Source organism: Lissotriton helveticus, chromosome 10 (genome assembly GCF_964261635.1).
Source record: "Lissotriton helveticus chromosome 10, aLisHel1.1, whole genome shotgun sequence".
In the NCBI taxonomy this organism is placed as follows: Eukaryota; Metazoa; Chordata; class Amphibia; order Caudata; family Salamandridae; genus Lissotriton; species Lissotriton helveticus.
In genome coordinates, this window is record NC_136071.1 from 432,788,102 (window position 1) to 432,805,704 (window position 17,603).

Below are 17,603 nucleotides of genomic sequence, written 5' to 3' on the forward strand. Positions count from 1 at the left end.
GACCACAACTCCTGCACATCCCGGCTGATCCAGATGCCCAAATACTTCACAGCCTCCGTCTCCCATCTGAGGGGGTAGTCAGGGGCAGGGCGATCAGTGCTCTCAGTCAGGGGGAAGGCCACCGACTTCGACCAGTTAATGGATATCCCCGCCAATCCCTCAAATCGTACAAATTCCCGGAGTAGCGGGCTCAGGTTATCTTTGGGATTCAGGACGTACAAGGTGACATCGTCCGCATATAGCGAGATCAGTAAGCTTCTAGCGCTAAATCCGATTCCCCTGGCGGTGTGATGCTGCCTAATTCGAGCCGCTAACGGCTCCATCGCAATCGCGAAGAGGAGCGGGGACAGAGGGCAGCCCTGCCTAGTACCCCTTGAGACACTGAATGGCTTGGAGACGAGACCATTAACACTCACCCGGGCTCTGGGTTCCGTGTAAAGGAGTTTGATCAGGGTCATGAAGTTCTGGCTGAAGCCCATCCGCCCTAACACACTGAAGAGGTAGGGCCATTCTAAGGAGTCGAAGGCTTTGGTGGCGTCCAGAAACACCACCGCTGCCTGTACTGACGGGTGTAAATAGTGAAGGACCGAGAAGATCGTTCTGAGATTATGAGATGTCGCACGGCCAGGGATGAATCCTGACTGATCTGGGAGCGCTATCATAGGCAACAACGGTTGTAATCTATCTGCAATTACTTTCGCATATATCTTAGCATCCACATTTATAAGGGACAGGGGCCTATAGGAGTCTAGCTGCTGCTCATCCTTATCCGGCTTGAGGAGTGTGACAATTAGAGCCTCGCGCATGGAGTCTGGGAGGGAATTTGATTCGAGTGCCTCGACAAATACAGAGTGCAGTCTCGGCGCAAGTTCAGCTACGTAGGTTTTATAAAAGGAGGCAGTCAGGCCATCTGGGCCGGGAGCTTTATTAGCTGGCATGCTTCTAATTACCTGGGCGATGTCTTGGATTGTGACGGTGAGGTCCATGTATTGTCTGTGGTTGTTGTTGAACCATACGAGTGCTATGGAGTCAAGAAAGTCTCGCAGTGATGCCGGTGCCGTGGGTTGTCTTGAGGTGTACAGGGTAGAATAGAAGTCAACGAAGGCGCCTAACACTGCCTCTTGGCCTACCACTAGGTGTCCGGTGTTATCATAAATAGTGTGGATATAGTTCGATTGTGTGCGAGGCGCAATCAGTCTGGCAAGTGTCCTGCTCGGCCTATCTCCCTCCCCATATCTGCGCGCCTCTGCTTGTTTCCCTAGAAACCGCACCTCCCGCTCTGCTTCCTCAGTAAAGGCTAGCAATTTGGTTTTTAGAGCGCCAGCAATCGCCAGCGACGGGTCAGAGCTAAAAGCAACATCAAGGTCTTTCAGTTCCCCCTCAAGTTTAGCTAATTCGTCCCTTATGGTGCGTAGGACCCCTGCCTTTCGTGCTATACAGTGACCTCTGATTACAGCTTTAAAGGCGTCCCACACAATAGCCTCAGATGTGGCAGACCCAGCATTCTCGACAAAGTAGTTAATGATGTCCTCCCTTATCTCCTCTACAAACACAGGGTCAGTGAGCACGTGTGGGGGAAGGCGCCATTGAAACGCCCTGTGCGTAGTGTCTGGGGGGTGCAATTCCAACATACACGGAGCATGGTCCGACAGTGATCTAGCCATGATATCAACATTCGACACCCACGTCGCAACATCAGGAGACACCAACCAGAAGTCTAGTCGCGACCACGCAGCCTTATGGTAGGTGTAACAGGTCCCCACTTTTGCTCCCGGATTTCTAGCTCGCCACACATCTGAAAGCATTCCCTCATTCATGATAGCAGAGATCGCTTGACGTGCTCTAGTGTGTTGCGGTCTGCTCACACCCCTGCGATCCATGTCGTCATTTAACACAATGTTGAAGTCCCCTCCCAACACAACCGTTTGGCAATTCAGCAACACAATTTTCGCCCACACATTACTGAAAAAGTCAGGATCATCCACATTGGGGCCATATATTGCAGCTAGGACAATAGGTCGCCCCTGTAAAGATTCGTGTAGCAGAACATACCTCCCCTCCACATCCCTCACCTGGGAGTGCTCCCGCCAATCCAACCCTCTACGGATGAGTATGGCAACGCCCCTCGCATAATTTGAGTAAATGGAAGAATAAACGTGCGCCCATCTGGAATTTTTCAATCGGGCTGAGGGGGTGACATTCAGATGGGTTTCTTGTAGGAAACAAATATCGACATTATGTCTGGACAATATGCCATGTAGCAAACGGGCCTTCTTGAAGTCCCCAAGGCCTCTAATGTTCCAAGTCCAGAGTTTGATCCCTCCCATTAAAGCACTCGACAGCATCTAGCCCCTAACGCATATCCCCGCCCCCGGAGACCATTCGGGCCCCCAGATACCACAGTTGCAGGCACAGCGCGCAAATATATGAGCATGTGTAGTAATACATTGCACCAAATTCGAACCAAAACTCGTAACATTTGAAAACCCCCCATCCACCCCCCTCCCTCAGCAACCCCCCAATTAGGTCGTGACATATCCCAGAAACCTGCATGCAATGCGTGGAAATACCCCAACATCAACAACAAAGGGAGGCACCCCATGAGGCGTGGTGCGCTCGGCAAACACCCCCGTATATGCGGGGTGGCTACAGTCAAACTTTAGAGTTCCTGGGTTCTGGCAGTGTCCCCCATCCCGTAGTCCTCAAGGTTCGCAGACATCCAATGTCCCTGAGGAGGCGCGGAGGCTACATTAAAAAGTGGCGCACAAAGCGACTAAATGACTTACCCCCAATGAGCCAGATCGGGAGGAGCAAACCCGTGCGGGAGACCGGTCTAGGCTCCCAGCTGCAATGCAAAGAGTAAAATCGCAGCCATGCAGGGTGAGCGTAGTAGAGTTCTCAGTCATTGTCACTGAGCTGCTCTGAAGCTTCCTCAAGTCTTGGCGATTTTCTCCTGGCTCCAGCACAAATGTGTTTGGCGAACTTGAGGGCAGATTTGGCGTCAGTGAAGAAGTGAGAGGTGTTTTCGTGGTGAACCTTCAGCTTTGCCGGGTACAGGAGAGAGTAGGGCACGCCAGCCTGCAGTAGAATTTTCTTTGCTGGTAGGAATTCCTTGCGGGCCGCTTGCACCAGGGGGGTAAAATCCGGGTAGAAGGAGATGTTATTGCCCTGATGTGTGATCTTACCCTTCTCTCTCGCCAAGCGTAGAATGACGTCCCTATCTTGGTAGTTGAGTAGTTTAGCCAGAATTGGACGCGGTGGGGCGCCCACCGGGGGTTTTTTCCCTAGGGACCTGTGTGCTCTCTCCACCGTGAAAACCGTGGACAGATCAGGATCGAACAGTTCATGCAGGAGGCTCGACACAAACGATTCCATCTTTCCTGTGTTTGTAGTCTCTGGAATGCCTGTAATGCGGATGTTGGACCTTCTGGAGCGCGCTTCCAAATCGTCCGACTTGGCGCGCAAATTGTCGATTTCCCGCTCCAGCGTCGTTATGTGCCGCTTGGCCTGTTGCTGGAATTCGCAACACTCAGTTTGCCTATTTTCGAGACAGTCTAGTCTCTTCTCGTGGGTGTCCACCTTTGCCTTCACGGTGTCGAGTTGCGCCGCCATGGTATCAAGCTTGGCATCGATGCTCTTCAAGCTGGTTCTCACCTCCATGATGAGGGCCCCAAAATCTATGTCCGGGGGAGCACCTTGCGACGACGATGCGCCAGCATCCGACTCCATCATCGTGTTCTTCTGTGGTTTTCTATTGTCAAAGCTCAGCTTAGCTTGTTTGGCGTCATTTTTCCCCATCTCAACAGTCTGGAGAAATCCACCGGCCACTTAATGGGGCAGCACCGTTCTGCGTCACAGCTAGCAAGTGCCCCGTTAGCTCGTGACGGTCCAGGCGGTGTCAAAGCGCGCCAGGGGCGACTATGCAAGCGCGGTATGACGGGCCAGTCGCCTTAAGGACCGCTGTAGGTGTCCAGCGAGGTCATCTAAATGTCGCGCGTGGCTAGGGCTTCCCAGGGCCGTAATAGCGCCGCTCGGTAGCCCCAGGGAATCAGGGCTGCAAGGCGTCACTTCAAGCGCGCGGCGGTGTGCCCCGCCGAGGTTAGGATCAGCGGGAGGACCAGGCGTAACTTCGGAACGGTAGGATCAGCAAGGGCACCCCGTCCCTCCGTAGCACCCTCTCACCTCCTCTTCGACTCACCGGGCTCCAGACAGGTCAGTTCCGCCTCCGGCGGTCGCAGGAGCACTTCTCCCCGGCGCGGCTGTTCCCGCCAAGCCGCGCCGACCTCCACTAGCTCCCCGCAGCCCCTCGTCAGGTGAGATCGCCGTCGGCTGCAGCGGGGGTTCAACAGGGCGACGCCTCCGGCAGTGTCGTGGCAAGCGTCGGTCTCCCGCTAGGTTCGATCAGTCAGCATGGGCCTCCGACGCCGCGGCCCACAGTGGTTCGCGGCTCCCGGCAAGAGGCACTTCCGGTGAGGGTCAGGGCCAGCCCGCCGGTCGGCGAATATGGAGCTCGTCTCCGCGTCTAATGAGAGCCGTCTCCGCGCTCCAAACTCGGGTCGGAGGATCTCCTGGGTGTAATGAGCAGAACCCGGGAGGAGTGGGGGTCTGCAGTCGCCAGGAACAGGATACTTAAAGGATTAATCGGAGTAGCCGGCGGAGCTCACTCAGAGAGCGGCCATCTCGCTGCTCGGCTAGCCACGCCCCCCTGCTTGGGGCAATTAATCTCGCAGAACCATCCCCCGGACATGAACTAGTATTTATCGCCATTGCGGTCTTAAGAATCTGTATCGCCTCCGCCTGGCTTGACCCTAACCCACCATCTTTCCAACAGTGGTTCTCTAGACTGTTAGCTATATTTAACTTGGAAATGGCTATATATAAAAGAAAGGGCAGAAAACGGAGGGCCAGGGGATTAAAAATTTGGAGCCCCTTAATTGAGTGGTCTCAATCCCAAGGTAGTTCCCTGTAATATAAAGCCATATACCAGTTTGATTTAAACACTCCTTTCTTCGTTATTTGTTTGATTAATTTAGCTAGCCATTAATGTATGAATTTTGTATCCAAATCTCCTAATTTCTCTGTGTTTATATGTGAAGTATTCTTTTGTTGAACCTGTCGGACGTGGGGGGGGGGTATTTTTTAAAATAAAAAACCTAATAAAGATTTTTTTTTTTAAAGTAAGTGAAAAAAATAGAGAAAAAAAGGAAATATAAATATATATATATTTTTTAAATGATTAGATTTTTTTTATTCTTTTGAGGGAAAATGTCTTGTTTTGAATCACAGAGGCCCTGATTACGATGTCGGTTGGAGTAGTCTCTGACTGACATCGCTGAGGATTGGAAATCAACCCACCTCAGGCCGGCGGTTCCGACACCTCAATTAGGATGGTGCTGTCGCAAACTTCCATTTTTCAATGGGAGCTTGTGTGGCAGGCCGAAACCGCTCGCAGCACATTCTCCCAATAATAAATTGATGTTTTTAAACATCCCTGTGCCATGTGGCAGGACCCTCATGGAGCCTGCCACACGGTGAAGAGATGTGAAGGGGGCACCAAGGCTACATGCGGAGGGCCAGATGTAAAGGGGACCCTACTAGGGGCCCCCAAAGGCACTTTCAGAGAGGCAGTTCCTTGTTGGAAACGCCGACATGAAACTGCTGTTGGAAAGTAGCATTATAATACAGACAGAGGAAACTACGTCCTTAAGGGATTATGAGGCATTTTCAACTGCCCGGCGGGCTCCTTGAGCCTGTCGGGACCGAGTCAGTTTCCTCGGCCAGTTTAAACTCCGACCACCATAATTATAATACAGTTGTCTGACTTAAAATCTACAATGTCGGTCAGAAAGTCTGGGGGCTTTCCGACCAACACTGTAATTAGGCCCTAAGGATATATAACACAAAAAATGGGACAAAAAACTGGGTTAAAAAAATACAGGCTTGTGAAGGAAAAGGAGGTGGCTTTTGTGAGCTGTGTAAACTGCAAGAGATTACTATGTGATAAACCAAGCAATGGAGTGCCACAGTTACAAATAATGAATCAATGTCTTCTTCTTTTTCCTGCAAGCTGTCTTCAGACCACCTCTCTCCAGTAGAGCTGGTGTGTTGTAACCCTGAAGTAGATACACCCACCACTTCTGCATCCCTCTTCCCTTTCAACCATTTGAACTTCTGTTCAGAGCAAAAATCAAGATGCTTGTGCATTAAAAGGGTTCCAAAACTATTCCCTGCGGTTTTCCCTAGCATGATTCTTCTGGCACAAATTGCAAGTCACGTACTACGGAGACAATGTTTTTTCTCCAGGTGGAATGGTGAAAAATGTCCACAGATGGTCTCTGGTTGTGGTTTAAAACCCTCAATGTCAACATCTTCAGGTTCTTAGTTTTCTTCTTATTCTTCTTCCTCTGGGGTTCTTGATTCTTTTCTTGTCCAAAATCCATTATGAAGCTACAGAACATTTTGGTTCCACACAAAAATGGACCAGTCTCCTGTGCAGTAGCAATAGCAATAGCAAGAACTATTTGTATTGGGAGGAATAGATGCTGAATGGCCTATCAAACCTTTGCTTTTTTTTAATTTATTTTTTTATTAAAGTTTTACCCCTTTTTACGATGTTTTCCAATACATGTTACAGCATAAATGCACATACAGAAAAGAATACAAGGAGAATATAATGCAAGTAGTATTCGAAAAAAAAAAAAAGAAAGAAAAAAATACAGAAAAATGAAGACATACTTTGATACAGTACATTTAATACATATCCTTTCCTCTCCTAGCCCTGTAATCCCTCCGCTACTATGCCCTCTTTTTCCACCGATCTAATGGTTGCCATATCCTTCCTCCCATTGTTCTCACCCTTCCAACCTTCTTCTCATATATAGCTTTTTCCAGGTTATATGTGGAAAGTAACCTTGCTATCCAAGTTTGAAATGTCGGTGGTACCCTATCTAGCCACGCCTTTGCAATACCAATCCGATATACCGCCGCCACCATAAACAAAAATTCTATAGGGAGGTCCTCTGCACCACCCCTAACATATTAATTCGTCTGTCATTTTGGTCTTAATCCCCAGTGAATTCTCCAAGAATTCCTCAATTGCCCCCTTTACAGTATGCAGTTGTGGACATTGCGCGAACATATGGACAATATCCGCATCTCTTGAATCACACCGCGGGCAAGTTATTCCCATATCCCCCCCCCCCCCACTGTGCAATTCTGTCCGGAGTGTGATATAGAGAATACAGTGTTTTGTAATGCTGCGCTTGTAGCGTTGCTGAGCATAGAACTGTCCTCCCTAAGTCTAAAGATCTCTGTAATCCCTTAGGGCCCGTTCCCACTTTCTCCATCCATTTGCTGGCGTATTTTTCTCTATCATCAATTTTTAACAAGTTCAAGTTCAAGTTCAAAGATTTGTATAGCGCACTACTCACCCATAGGGTCTCAAGGCGCTTGTGTGAGGGGGTGCATTATTTATCGAATAGCCAGGTTTTAAGTTCCTTTCTGAAGGAAATGTGGTTCTGTGTGAGGCAGAGGTGAGTAGGGAGAGAGTTCCAGGTCTTGGCCACCAGGTAGGAAAAGGATCTTCCTCCCATGGTGGATCTGTGGATGCGCGGGACTGCGACAAGCGCTTGGTTGGAGGATCTTAGTTGGCGGGTGGGTGTGTAGAAGGACAGTCGTGTGTTGAGGCATTCGGGTCCTATATTGTAGAGGGCCTTGTGGGCGTGGGTGAGGAGACGGAACGTTATTCTCTTGTTGACGGGAAGCCAGTGGAGGTCTTTCAGGTGGCCGGTAATGTGAGCTTGGCAAGGGATGTCCAGTATGAGTCTAGCCGACGCATTTTGGATGCGTTGGAGTTTTTTCTGTAATTTGGCTGTGGTTCCGGCGTAGAGGGTGTTTCCATAATCCAGTCGGCTAGTGACCAGTGCGTGAGTGACCGTCTTTCTAGTTTCGGTGGGGATCCAGCGGAAGATTTTTTTGAGCATACGGAGTATGCTCAAAACTGCATACTGCATATAACTGCCGGATTGTACACTGGTTACTCTGTTCAATACAGTCCATCACTCTGCAGTGGTTAAACCCTAACAGGCCTCCTGTTTTATTTGCCAGATAGCTTCTTATCTGCAGGTACTTAAAAAAATTGTTACCCGTTATCTCATATTTCCTTTGTATTTTCTGGAATTGCAAAACCACCCCTTCAGTATCCAATAAGTCCCCTATCTTCTTGATCCCCTTGTTATCCCATTCCTTCATGATTGTATCTCTAAAAATATCTCCTGGAAATGAATGATTTGTGTACAGTCGGGTGTATCTATTATATCTGCCTATTCCAAGCTTTATTGCCACTACCTTCCACACTTCATAAGCTGCTCGTAGAGTCTTAAATGTGGTATGTTTAAAGTAACCATAATCAACCGTGTTTAATAAGCCATTCTCAGCATTCCCCCTCATCAGTGCTCTATATACATTCGTGAATCCAGGTCTCCCATCCCGTTGGTCAATTCCCCCTCCTCCTAGGAGCCCTTGAAAGTATTGCAGGGCCGCTGCCCAATAATAAAGTCTGAAGTCTGGGGCCCCCCATCACCTCTTTTCCCTCGGGAGTACCATGAACCGATAAGCTCTTCTGGTCTTCCCTTGCGCCCAGATAAGCCTATTGAGTATTACTTCCAGCTTACTAAACCATACATGATCAAAAAATAATGGTATCGCTCTAAAAAAATACAAAAATTTCGGGAACGTGATCATTTTGATCACGTTTATGCGACCCATTAAAGTCAAGTGTAAATTATTGATCCTTTCTGTGTTTCTTTTTACTTTTTCAAATAGCGGTACCATGTTTATTCTCACCAGGCTATCTAAATCTGTAGTCACTTTTATCCCAAGGTATGTTGCTTCAGGTACTACTCTAGCATCCTGGTGTGTTGTAAAACTGTTCTGCACTATCTGAGTCTTCCCTTTGTTAATCAAATATCCAGCTATCGCTCCAAAATTCATTGCCTCTTGCTCTATTTCAATTATCGCTCTCCCTGGTTTCGATGTTACAATAGCCACATCATCCGCATATGCGAAAAGTTCATACTCATTCCCTTGCAGCCTAACCGGAGAGATGTTGTTGTTGCTTTCTAATCTCCTTAGCATTGGGTCCAAATATAAGGCGAACAGCAGGGGCGATGCTGGGCAGCCCTGCCTAGTCCCACGTTTTATCTGTACTGCCTTTGTGTAGCTTCTATTAATTCTTATCCTTGCCGTTGGCTGTTCATATAAGGCTTGAATTGCTTTAATGTAGCCCCCGGCTATCCCATGCCTCTCCATGGCCTTCCACAGATAGTCCCAGGAGACCCTGTTGAAGGCCTTCTCTGCATCAAAAAATATGGCCACGACAGGGTCTCCTGCAACCTCCGCGGCATCCAAGATGGTAATCATTTGTCTGGTTTGCTGGGTTGTCCCTTTCCCTGGAATGAATCCGTGTTGAAAGGTGATAACTAATCCTTCAATAACCCTGCTCAATCTTTGCGCCAGTGATTTGGAGAAAATTTTTGCGTCCGCATTTAAAAGGGTAATTGGTCTATAAGACCCTGGCTCTAATGGCGGTTTATCCTTCTTTAATATCACTATGATATCCGCCCCTGCTCAAGAGTGTGGGACTGCCCTGCCTAGCAGCGCCTGCCTAAAAGTTTCCAGCATATCCTCCTCCATTATATCCCAAAAGTCTTTATAAAATTCTGCCGGAATTTGGTCCGGCCCTGTGGCTTTCCCCGGTGGTAAATTGGTCACAGCCTCACCTACTTCCTGTAAGGTTAAAGGGAGGTCTAATTTCAGTTTCCCCTCCGTACTTAACATTGGATGTGGTATCTCTGCCAGATACTCCGAAATCTCCAGATCTGTATTATATATGTTTTGATCATACAGATTTCCATAAAATTTCCTAAAAACCTCCTGCACCTCTTCCACCTTATTGACTACCTTTCCTGTGGCATCTCTAATTTCCTTTATTTTGCTGCTAAGTTTTGCCTAGTCCGGATTGCTAATAGGTGACCTACTCTTTCATTATATTCATAACACTTTTCTTTTTTAGCCCAAAAGTTTCCCGCCGCCTTCTGCGCCAGACTTTCCCCTGCCTCTGCTTTATTCAGTTCTATTTCCAGCAATATCCCCTCTATTGCTTCTTGCTTGATTATAGCCATAATTAGACATTCTTCTAGCCTCCCCAATTCTATCAGCCTCTTACCCATCCTGTTCTTCTCCTTCTTGGTCCTCTGTAATGTGTAACTCAGCGTTTCCCCCCTAACTCCAGCATTGAACGTATCCCAGGTTATGTCAGCTGAAGCTGAGTTCCTATTAATCTCCCAAAATTGTGGAATCCATTCCTGCATGTGGCTAATATATCCTGGTTCCCTCAGCAATCCTCTCTCAAAAGTCTATGTATTGCTTTTTCTACAACCCCTGTTATCCAGTGGCAGGGTCAACACCAGCGGGTTGTGATCCGAAACTATCCTTGGCAGTCGTTCTAATTGGGCTCCACTTATTATTGAGTTTGAAATAAAAAAGTAGTCTAGCCTGGCAACCATTCTATGAGGTGCTGAGTTATAGGTGCTCCCTGTCCCAATTGGATTGTTCTTCGCCCACACATCCACCAAAGCATTGTGTTGCGCCAAATTGTGTATAGCCTTGCATGTTTTCCTCTTCTGACCTGCACAGCCTCCCCCACCCCTCGAACCCAGCCCATCCAGACCATTAACATTAAAATCTCCGTAACATAATACAGGTTCTGGCCACAATGCAAGTTCTATATCTAAATATTCAAAAACCTCCGGATCATCATCATTGGAACCATATTCAGAGACAATTGTAAAACATCCAGCATGTGTTTCCACTTCCACAATAACCCATCTCCCCCCTTGATCCTCCTTTTTCTTTTTAAGTTTAACAGCTCCTTTCTTAGACAGTATAGCGACCCCTTTTGTCCTAGTTTCTTGCATTGTGTAAGCAAGGACATCAAACCCCATCTGCTCCAGCATGTATTTTTCCCTCCCTGTGATATGTGTCTCCTGAAGGCATATTATTTCAAGCCTAAGCATTCTTAGCATGGCAGCAACCTTCTGTCTTTTCATTCCGTTATTAAGACCACAAATGTTCAGGGAGACTTTCCTTCCCAATCACCATCTTGGTGCTACCACCTTTAAATATAGTTAACCAAACATTCTCTTCTCTGTGTTTTTTGTCATTTTGTGCTGTTTTTTTCTAACTCCCAACACCACCATTCCCCGCCCCTCCCCCCGCCCTCTCCCCCAACACATCCCCCCGCTCCCCCTTCCACAGGCAAATAGGTCAGACATGACCTATGTGTGGCTACTATGTGTTGTAGTGTCGCCTCCCTCTCCCTTTTATTACTCAATCCCTTTATTTACCCCCGCTGCCCTGAATCTGTGTTGTGTCCCCAGTCTTCTAACAGTATCTTGACTTGCTCCCCTTTTACCATATCATTTCTTTCCTCCCCCCCTGTGCGACTCAGTAAGTTCAGTTAAGAACTCCCCTGCCTTCACTTCTGAAAAAAACATCCTAGTACGTCCTCCTACGATAACTTTTAGCTTTGCTGGGAACATTAGGTAGGCCTCTGCATCTTGACGCTGAAAGGGGGCGATTAGTTGCCTGAGTCGCCACCGCCTCTCCACAGTTACGTGGCAAAAGTCAGGCCTTGAAAAGAACGTTACCCCCTGAAAAAATTTTTTAGAGTCGGGTCTGGCTTTCTCAATGATTTCCTGTCTTGCCAAAAAATTTCCAAGAAACACTAACATAGCTCTCGGCAAATAATCCTGCCCCCCATCCTGCTTCTTTTTAATTGACAGAGGAAACCTATGTGCCCTTTGGACCTCTAGCTCCCATTGCCACTGAGCTTCCGGGAATGCACCTTTCAGCAACTTAACAACATAACCTCTTGCGTCCTGCCCCTCAACCCCTTCTTCTAGTCCGAGAAGTCTCACATTATTTCGCCTCTGGCGATTTTCAAAATCCTCAATTTTCCACTGAAGATCCTCCACCGTTTTGGCCTGCTCCATCTTAAAGGCCTGCCAGACAGTTATCTCATCCTCGAGTCTGCCCGTCCGTTCCTCTACCTGTTCCACTCGCTCCTCAACCTCCTCGTACTTTTTATTAATTTTCCTGATTGATGCCTGTATTTTCTTAGTGTCATGCCTGGCTCTCCGACTCTCTGCCCTGGCTTCAGCCTGCATTTGTCTTAATGTGTTAAACATCAAATCCAATGTAGCATGTTGTGGCACTCCACTTTCCCCCCCTCCTGATGCTCCTGCTCCTTGAATGCCGTCCTGATGCACACTGGGGGTTGCAAAATAATCCCATAGAAGTTTTCTGTTTGTATTTACTGGGGAACCTCCAATCCCTCCTCCTCGTTTTGTTGTCGATTTTCTCCTTTTCTGTGTATTTTTATCTTTTATAATTTAGCTACTCCCCTCTGAGTCCGAGCTGATGTCTGTGGAGTCTTTACCTTCCCCCTCACTCGAGGTGGAGTACGAGCCCTCGTTTACCGAATAGAATTTATCCCCTTTGCGCTCTTTTTGTGAGTCCAAACTTGTCAGGCTCCCCCAGTCTGCACACTGCTTTTGTCTTTTATCATTGCCTAATTCTGCCTCCACTTGCAACAGAGCATCCAACATCTGGGAATTATTTGTATTTTCCGCCCCCCAGTAGCCCTGCTCACCCGCTGTTTTCTGCACATGTCCTCCGTCTCCGTCTCCCCCGCTTCCAATGTGTCCACGGGAAGCGTGCAAACTGTGTCCGTCATTTCTTGTTGCTCGGTAACCGAAACGCCGACGTCCTCGAGGATGCCTCTCTCTCCCCCCGCGTCTGTGCCGGCGCCTATGCCGGTATCTACAACAGCGTTCTCGGCAGGGGAGAGCCTCGACGGAGTCCTGGAAGTTGCTCCTGCTGCTGCTTTCGTGTTAAACGACTCCGTCAAGGTAGGCTGTCTCATGTTGGAGTCCTTTACGTCTTCGGCAGCCATCGGTCTGTTGTTGCGCCCGGAGATAGCAGGGTCTTTATTTAATCCTTGTGTTGCGATCTGCGTTTCATTTTGGGCCGCCCTAGTCTCCCATTTCATTTCCCTCTCGACTCTCCTTTGCTGTGCCTTCTGAGCAGCACTTGCAGCCGGGGTTGATCGTTTGCTTGTTGGCGGCATTTTGGGGGTAGCCCGGTTCCTTGCGCCTTAATCGTGCTGATTGCCTCCGGTACCATTTTTTCTTTATCTTTCTCCTTCTCGCCTCTCACTCGTTGGGACATTATGCGCAGGCTGCTGTATAGATTCCACCAGCGCTCTCTCACAATGTTAAATGCTGAGAAAACCTGATATTGAACGCGGAATCCTGCGGTACTGATGGCCTTTTGATGCCTCCTTGTAATCCACACGATCACCCGCATATCCGCCTCATAGTTGTCTCAGGGCTGCTTCTTCATACTCCTATTCGGGAGAGGGAGTAGAGTGCGACTGTGCTCTACAACCCACTAGCGGCCATCTTGCCTCAACACCCCTGTGCCTATCAAACCTTTGCAATGGTCTATAAGGATTCTTATATCTTCTGTAAACACAGAAAAGTATACATGGGTGTTTCAGTTTCAGTTTATTGACAGTTCGGTATCATGCCTAAAAAGGCAATACAAACAATGTGTTTACACACACAATACAACAAAATACTGATCACATTTGAAGCTTATACAATTACAATAAAAAATGTGTTCTTTACCCTTCCCCATATTAACATTTAAAGTCAGCCAATAGTCGTTTTACCCGCTAGCCGATCGATATCTAAAAACATTCAAATCTCTTCTATTTCCTATCCATAATAAAACAACAGACCTTAACTCCCTTGCCGCAGGAATATTTCGGCAGTCTTATTTCCAACCAGGGTTCACATTATCTTTGTGCAAAATGCTATCTACTAAAGTGTTGACTAGGGCAAAAGTATTATAACTGCAATTATTTTTATCTCTTGAGCAAGAGAATGAGACAGACATTGGATAAACATTTCATCATGTACAAAAAATAATTTCTTCTATTACATAAAATACTCAATAATAATATAAACTACAATTATCTTTAGACCAGACACACTTATTGAAACCAGACATTAGGCTTGTCTATACCTTGCAAATCGGCCAAATGCACCAGGTGTTGCAACAATACAGGCACTTTTTACCACACTTTCCGGGCCTGCCCTCTAATTCAAAATTTCTGGACAGGTGTGATAGAAGTGATAAAAAAAGTAACAGGCCTATCGATCCCAGTGGCGGCCAAGTCACTGTTGCTGGGCATAGTGGGGGAAGAGAAGTGGCCCAAATACTCACACACCTGGTTAAACTCCACTGCTGGGTTGGCAAAGGGAAATCTGGCTAGACTCTGGAGAGCGAATAGGCCTCCCACGGTCCGGGAAAGGGAGGAAGACCTTGACTGGAGTCAACTAACTGAATCAGAAAAATACCACGCCCAGGGTTGCCCTTGCAAATTCAAAAAGATTTGGGGTACCGTGGATGCAATACACAAGGAGAGGGGTGCCAGGAAGGGAAATGGATCACTCTGGTAAACATATGACGGGTCAACAGCCACCACACTATGTAATGCGTTACTGTCGGGGATAGGGGATTGGGTAACACACCAACAATTGGGATGTCCAGGCCCCCTCCGAGTGGCCTACAATGGTTTTGCTAAAGCTACCTGTTCATGATGTGTGATTCTCATGTAACTGCTTGATAATTGTATTTTTTTTTAATGCTTTACTATACCAAAAATGAACTATTATTAATGTGTAAAAATGCTATTTTCAATTATCAGAGTAAAGCACCAAAAGTGCAAAATACATGTACTGGCATATAATTAAAAAACCTACCTTCCCGCAAAATACCCTTTCTCATATTGAGGGTATAAATAAAACATAGTGACCTCAGTATACCCATTCCATATTCGTCATGCTGCAAGCCTTTCTACTTAGTTAATTCATCTTAGACGATGAACAAGAATTTCCCTACTGCATAACACAAAGGTATATTGTTACAACCTAAAATGAATTGCCTCAGACCCTTTATATGGAGGATCTGAGTCAATCTAAAGGTCGGTAGCAACAATATTCTTTTACTAGCAGCAAAACAGGAGCAAGTTATAAGTAAGTGCAAAAAAGTCAATGGTCCCCTCAGGCAGAAGGAACACTTTGCTATATCCAACTTGGCTTACCAAACCAGCTCCCATCGCATAAAAGGTGGTACCTGCCCCAATATTATCATTCAGTTCCCACCTCCTTACATATGTACTCTTTTATATCCTGCAGGTAAGGTTGAATATGTCCCCCATACCTCACATCCTTTAGCTAACACAGATTATCTCTTTTACACACATCTTCTGGGTCACTCCTCCTAGAGCTATCCATTACTAAAGGCTTTACAGTTTGCTTCTGTTGTATAACAGACAATCCTTGAAGTTCCTCCCCTACCACAGAGTCAAGGAATGGCTTAATATCCAGTAGCTTAGCCACCCACCTGTCGGCATGCTTCTGCAGCAAGCAGGATTTTATAATTTGTCTTAGGGTACCCACGTCCACTCTAAAAAGACTGAGGCAGTAGTTAAGGAGCCATTTCTTATACTTAAATGGTAAATTAGTGAGGCTTAATTCGAGCCTCAATGAACTATTCACAGTCCCTCTAGGTAGGCCCAGCTATTTCATGTGCTCATTCATTTCTATGGTTTGCATCCTTCTTACGTATTTTACTGGTAGCACCTCACACCGATAAAGCAGCAAACTAACAATTTTAGCATTATATGTCTCTCTAAGCACTTCGGTGGATTTATGGTCCAATGCAGCATCTAATCTTTATAAGGAACCTACAACGGCCTCAACCCTCCCTTCCAGGATATCAATATGTGGCAGAAAATTAAGTTTGTGTCTAAAAGAAGGCTGAAATAGCAATATTGCTTTACCTCTTTTATTGGGACGCCAATTAACCACCACTTAGACCTTCTCTTCTGTACACTTCCTTTTGTAAAAAACATTGTAAATCAGAAGAGGGGCAACATACATCCTGCCTCTATCCATTAGGGGTATACATTTTTCTTTTTAGTGCTCCATTTCCACTCTTTTTTTTTTTAATGAAAAAAATTCTTTATTGTTTGATTATTTAAAATCTTACAATATTTCCAATACACAATCATTTTCAGTTTATATAGTACAATACAGTAAAAATAAAATAGGCAATTTTTGTCCTTAAAATTGAGATGCTTGGATCTAAAAAACATGATTAAAATTTAAAAGTTAATTATTTGTTTGTTTTTTTTGTTTGTTTTTTTTCCTCATTTATTTTTCTAGTTCAGTAGTTATTATCTTTAAAAATTTTACAAAGGCAACGTTCATGACTATATCATTTGGATGAAGACAAGTTTTCAGTGCATGCCTGCATGTTCTTATACCCCGGAGATTGAAATGAGGTTTGAGTAATGCACATCTTTCCCTACCAAGTCCAGGACAGATACATAGGAGGTGGACAATATTTTCTTCTCCACCTTTGCAAAGTCTGCACAATAGACCGGAGATAGTTTTTTTCCATGGCAGAGCATGACTAAGGCCTGGCAGAATTCCAAATCTTGCATTCATAAACCATTGTTTACTTCTTTCGGACCATGGTATCTCCAGATATTCTTGTACTTTCTTTTTTTCATATCCATTTATTGCTGTCCACGAGTGTTTTCTTTTTGCTAGCACATTTTTGTCATGTAAAAGTGATAGGTTGAAATAGCAATATTGCTTTACCTCTTTTATTGCGACGCCAATTAACCACCACTTAGACCTTCTCTTCTGTACACTTCCTTTTGTAAAAAACATTGTAAATCAGAAGAGGGGCAACATACACCCTGCCTCTATCCATTAGGGGTATACATTTTTCTTTTTAGTGCTCCATTTCCACTCAATTCCATCCTGGTCCTTGATCCTTCATGCAGTTGGATGATCATTTTTAGTAAGCTTGGTGGGCACTCCTAATTCCTCACCTTCTCCCGGAGTAAGGGCCTATTTATCACATCAAATACTGTTGACAAATCAATGTATGACACGTACAGAAAATGCCTATTAAAGGTATATTTTTCAGCTAAAAGATTAAATATAAGTCATCCATCCGTTGTTGAATAGCCTTTTTGAATACCCCATTAAGATTCAAGGGAGAATATTAGCTTCACTTACCCAATCCTCTAGCAAACCTAGGAGATGCTTTGCATATATCTTACTGAGAATATAGAGTAGCGTGATCATACGGTCATTTGACGGTAGATCCCACTTTCTCTTATTGAAAAGCAGGACCTTATACGGCCTTTCCATGGGTGGCTCTTGCAATTCCTGATTTTGCAATATCGATTTCCACTACAGAGTAAATGTGGAGAAATGAAAATGTAACACTACCTCTGTGACTTTTAAGTTGTACTTAGATAACCATAACTTTCAAACAACATACAACAATTTTTTTTCGTACCAAACACAACTTTAAAAAATGGCAGGTGTTTATGGAACTAGTTTTTGTATTCACAGTACTCGGCTCAGAAATCCCGCCTCTCGGAACGTGTT